Below are 5,966 nucleotides of genomic sequence, written 5' to 3'. Positions count from 1 at the left end.
GGGCCGAGCAGCGAAGGCGGAGGCAAACAGAGACAGAGGGTGGAGCACTCGGGAGACGGCTGGCGCTGCAAAGCAGGTCGGTGTTCGGACCAAGCAGAGGGAGGGAAAAGTCCCAGAGAGTCCGGCGGGAACGAGTCTCCACCTATTAAAAATACCTATGTAAATAAAAACCGCGGAGAACAGTGTTGTCAGCAGCGGCAGCGGCGGGGAAGTGCGGGAGGCACCATTTTTTTTCTGCGGGGAAGAAAGGAAAGCGCGGGAGGCGCCATTTTTTTTCAGGATGCCTAAGACTGGCAATATTACTGCTTTCGATAGCGATATAGAGGATTGGATCACATATGTGGAAAGAGTGGAGGTATATTGCACAGCAAATGAAATAGAGGATGATAAAAAGGCATCAGTACTTCTAAATCTAATGGGTGCAAGGACATACAGGCTGTTACGAAACTTAATCACTCCAGCCAAACCGAAGGACAAGAATTTTAAGGAGATTGTTGATACCCTACAGGAGCACTTAAACCCAACACCGCTGCTGATAGCGGAACGATTCAAATTCTTCAGGAGGAATCAGCACAAGAATGAAAGTAACGCTGATTACCTCACCAAATTAAGGAAGCTGTCAAAGCACTGCCAATTCGGGGCAGGACTGGCAGATTCTCTTCGAGACAAATTTGTCTGCGGTCTCCTAAGTGAAGGAACACAGAAAAGGCTACTTTCTGAGAAAGATTTGACACTGGACAAGGCTTTCAGTGTGGCTGTATCATACGAAGCAGCAGCAAGAGGAGCTGCAGAGATACAGCAAAAGCCACAGGACTTCGGCACCCATGAAATGACACAGGGTTTCGAGAGATGTTATCGCTGCGGCAGATCCACCCATGACCAGAGGGACTGCTGGCTCAAGGACAAAGCATGCAGGCAATGCAGAAAGATTGGACACATTGCACGTGTATGCCGATCTGGAAACAAAAAATCCACGGACAGGAAAAAAATCAATAAGGAAAAGTACAGAAAGGTACAAATGATGACGGACAGTAGCTCCGAAGACCAGAAGAGCGATAGCGACTCCGGAAACAAGAGACTAAGCTGTCTCAAATTACATAATGTAATTGACAAAGAAGATTACCAGACCATTTGGGTTACCCTCACGATAGCGGGGTCCCCAATTAAAATGGAGCTAGACACAGGATCAGCTCTGACCGTCATAAGTCGACGGGATTACGAGCGGCTATTTCCGCATATACCTTTGAAAGACACATCCATTATCTTGAAAACATATACGGGGCAGAAAGTATACCCCAAAGGGAAAATAAGGGTGCCTGTTGTATACAACGGCAAGGAAATACAGAAGTTGTATTTATACGTTCTGCAAGATTGTGGTCCACCGCTGTTGGGCTGTGAATGGATCAGGAAGATACGTTTAGACTGGCACTCCATTCAGGCACTGACGGTGACCAGTAAGAAAAAAAATGATGATGATGTCATACCTGAACGTTTAAAAGACATCTTGGCCAACGCCAAGGAAGTGTTTCAACAGGAACTAGGAACCTTGAAAGGCGTAATCGCCTCAATAAAAGTGGAAGATGCGGCAATTCCCAAGTTTTTTAAGGCAAGGCTGGTGCCATACGCAATTCGTCTAGCAGTCGAGGCAGAGCTGGAGAATTTGGAAAAGGCAGGTGTATTATCCAAGATAGATTGGAGCGAGTGGGCAACACCCATCATCCCGGTCATGAAGAAAACGTTGAATAATGATAAATCTGAAGAACAGAGAAAAATTCGCATCTGTGGGGACTTCAAGGTGACTGTAAACCCGGTCCCTCACACGGTACAGTATCCTCTTCCGAGGATAGAAGATATTTTCGCCTCACTATCCGGAGGGAAACGTTTCACCAAAATTGACTTGGCACAGGCATATCTACAGATGGAGGTTGAAGAGGCCTCTAAAAAGTATCTCACGATAAATACACACAAAGGCCTGTACCAGTACAATCGACTGGTTTTCGGAGTAGCATCAGCTCCAGCTATCTGGCAAAGAGCTATGGAGCAAGTCCTCCAAGGGATTCCGGGGACTCAATGCTACCTAGACGACATCCTTGTAACAGGAGAAAATGACAACGAGCACCTTGCCAATTTGGAGCAGGTGCTCACTAGGCTGAGAGAACGGGGCCTACGAGCAAATCGCCCCAAGTGCGAATTTTTCCAGAAACAAATATCATATTGTGGCCACATAATTAACGAGGAAGGGTTGCGTAAGTCAGCTGAAAAAATTGAAGCGGTCATAAAAGCCCCAGCACCTGAAAATGTCTCACAATTAAGGTCGTTCCTGGGATTGATAAATTACTATCATAAATTTTTACCGAACTTGTCAACTCTTCTGCACCCTCTTAATGAACTGCTACAAACGGGAGTAATTTGGAAATGGAGCGAAGACTGTAAACGTGCCTTCCATAAATGCAAAGTCTTGATCACATCCAAGGAAGTTTTGGCTCATTACAACCCATCACTGCCAATCAGACTGGCGTGCGATGCATCCCCTTACGGCGTAGGAGTGGTATTATCGCATAGATTCCCTGATGGCTCGGAGCGGCCGATAGCTTTTGCGTCACGCTCATTGAACTCAGCTGAGCGTAACTATGCCCAGATCGACAGGGAAGCACTCAGCCTGTTATGGGGAGTGAAGAAATTCAACCATTACCTACACGGACAAATATTTACCTTGTTGACTGACCATCAACCCCTCGTCTCCATATTCAACCCTAAAAAGGGCGTTCCCATTATGACAGCGCAAAGGCTACAGAGGTGGTCCCTTTTCCTAGGGGCACACCAATATGACATAGAATACAAAGGATCAAAACAGCATGGGAATGCTGATGGTTTATCGCGCCTACCGTTGCCAACGGTAGAAGAGGCACCTACAATGGACCCAGTGGAGATGTTCCACTCAACCATAGTGGAATGTCTACCAGTAACAAATTCTGCCATTGAAAAGGAAACGAGAAATGACCCGACTCTCTCACGAGTCTACGATTTAACGGTGAAGGGATGGCCAGCAAATGGCGAACCACTGTTGCCAGCATTCTCACAAAGAAGAGAACAGCTGTCAGTGTGCCGAGGAACCTTGATGTGTGGATCCAGAGTGGTGATTCCACCCAAACTCCAGGATAAAGTGCTAAAGGAGCTTCATGAGGGGCATCTGGGTGGAGTGAAAATGAAGAACCTAGCCAGAGCGTTTGTGTGGTGGCCAGGTATGAATGGAGACATCGAAGAAATGACCAAGAGCTGCCTAGGATGCCAGAAGGTCCAAAACGCCCCACCACAAGCCCCTCTACATCTATGGGAGTGGCCCTCATCTCCATGGCAAAGGGACTTTGCTGGTCCATTTATGGACTCAATGTTCTTAATCGCGGTTGATGCACACTCCACGTGGCCGGAGGTAATAAAGATGTCCTCCACCACCACGGAAAAAACCATCACAGTATTAAGGACCATATTTGCCAGGAATGGGCTGCCTGAACAGATCTGTTCTGATAATGGACCGCAATTTGTGTCCGAAGAATTCAGGAAGTTCTTAAAAAACAATGGGGTTAAACACTACACGTCCGCCCCATACCATCCCGCCATCAATGGATTAGCTGAAAGGTTTATCCAGACCTTCAAGAAGGCCATAAAGGCCATGGGTAATGAAGACATAAATCTACAGCATAAGGTAGATAACTACTTGTTTGCATACAGGAATGCAACACATGTGGTTACAAACCAAAATCCCGCCATGATGTTCTTCAATAGAAGCCTAAGATGCCGGCTGGATTTGATCAAGCCAAACATCAGAAGGGACGTGGAGAACCGGCAATTTCAAGGCATGAATGAAAGGCCAACTAGAACCTTCCAGATAGGTCAACAAGTTTTGGCCCGGGACTACCGTACCGAGAAATGGCAGCCTGGAACTATTTGCACACGACTAGGACCGCTGATGTATACCGTGGACATTGGAGAAAGCATAATAAGGCGCCATGCTGACAAGATCATAGAGTCATCCGAAAAGGGACAACCTACACCACAACTCTATACGCCTAATAATGAAGCAGAGATACCCATAGTATCTACATCCGATCCGGTGATACTGGAACCAGATGAACCCGACACTGGCATTCAAGCTGAATCGACCTTGCCAAAAGAACCTACTACACCACCAAAAACTACTACACCACCGAGGCATTATCCGGACCGAGTCAGGCAGCCTGCAGAGAGACTGACTTATAATTGATTAACTGCAGCAAATGTGTAGATTATTGTTCTTGTAACATGTTAATTAATGATTGCTTAAAATGTTATGTACTGGTTGTCTAAAAGGGGAGGAATTGTGGTGTATGTGCCTTTAAGAGCCCCCTGTGTACTGTAATGCCGGTAATGGCCCCTCGGGCTATATAAGCCTGTATAGTGTCTTGTATCTGTTAGTTCACCTCCAGACTTTGTTTAGTAAACACCTGTGAAACCAACTCCTGCATTCCGTGTCTCCATTAACACACGGACACAACAGCTACCATTCGGGCTAAAGGTCAGTCAAGATATCTTTCAGCAGAAAATAGACGAGACATACAGAGGCTGTGAAGGAGCTATAGGAATAGCTGATGATATTCAGATCTATGGAGCAGATGAAAGAGACCATGACATGCACCTACATGAGGCCATGGAGAGTAGCAGGAAGGCTGGCATCAAGTTAAATGCAGATAAGTGCATAGTTAACGTCAAGGAATGCCAATTCTTCAGCAAATCCAGAGAAGATTGCGGCGATTGCTGAAATGAAACCACCCAAAGACAAGAAAGAGCTGAGGAGTTACCTCGGCTTGGTCCAATACATGAGTTCTTTCATCCCACACATGTCGGAACATACAACAAACCTCAGAGAGCTATTGAAAGAAGACGCCGAATAGCAGTGGTCTGAATCACACGAAAGGAATTTCAAACAACTTAAAGAACTGTTGTGCAAAGAAACAAGTCTGTCATATTATGACAGAAGAAAACCAGTCACTCTGCAAGTAGACGCTTCTACCAGAGGACTATGGGCAGCTCTGGTGCAGGAAGGAAAGCCGATAGCTTTCGCATCAAAGGCCTTGACGTCAGCCGAGACGAGATACACCAACTTAGAAAGAGAACTATTAGCAGTAGTGTACGGATGCGAGAAATTCCATACATACCTATGTGGCAGGCGATTTACAATAGAGAGTGACCATCGTCCACTAGAACAGATCTATAAGAAGAATCTGTGCAAAGCGCCTGCAAGACTGCAAAGACTACTTCTAAGGATCCAAAGCTATGACTTCACGCTTAAATATAAGCCAGGAAAGGAAATGGTGCGAGCAGATGCGTTGTCTCGATTGTCACCATATGAGAAACACGAGGTGGAGGGCCAATACAGACGGAACAGACTCCACATCAGACCTTCACCTGAACTGGATAAGCAGCAGACAACATCAGCAACACTGACAACACCAGCTACCACAAGCAGTACAACACCAGAAACAAGCGCTACAAATCAAACAACCACGAGCATGCACACTCCAACTCCAAAGGCGACAGCAACAACAACAACGAGAGCGGAACACACCAAAACACCGCAGAGAGGAATGGTCACCACCAAATCCACAAGATGGAGGGACAACATCCAACCACCTGAGCGATATCGCAAATAAAAAAAAAACTCACGATTCTTTGTAGTTGATAATAATAGTTTAGATATCATATTTGTTAATTTAAATAGTTAAATTTCATGTTTTAGTTTTTTGAGAAAGAGGGATGTTACATTGTTACAGTATCACATCGTTAAATGGAACTACTTTGGTATGGAACTACTTTGGTATGGTGTAATTATATTGCTATGTGGCACACTGTGCACGGGCAGTGCACAGTGCAGCGTCAGACATCTTGTATCACTCTGCACCATGCGGCAGCACTGAAACAAAGCAAAAAAA

The sequence above is a fragment of the Somniosus microcephalus genome, chromosome 7 (assembly GCF_052327205.1).
Source record: "Somniosus microcephalus isolate GS21.2 chromosome 7, FLI_Smic_1.0, whole genome shotgun sequence".
Taxonomy (NCBI): domain Eukaryota; kingdom Metazoa; phylum Chordata; class Chondrichthyes; order Squaliformes; family Somniosidae; genus Somniosus; species Somniosus microcephalus.
Note: the sequence above shows the minus strand (reverse complement) of the source record.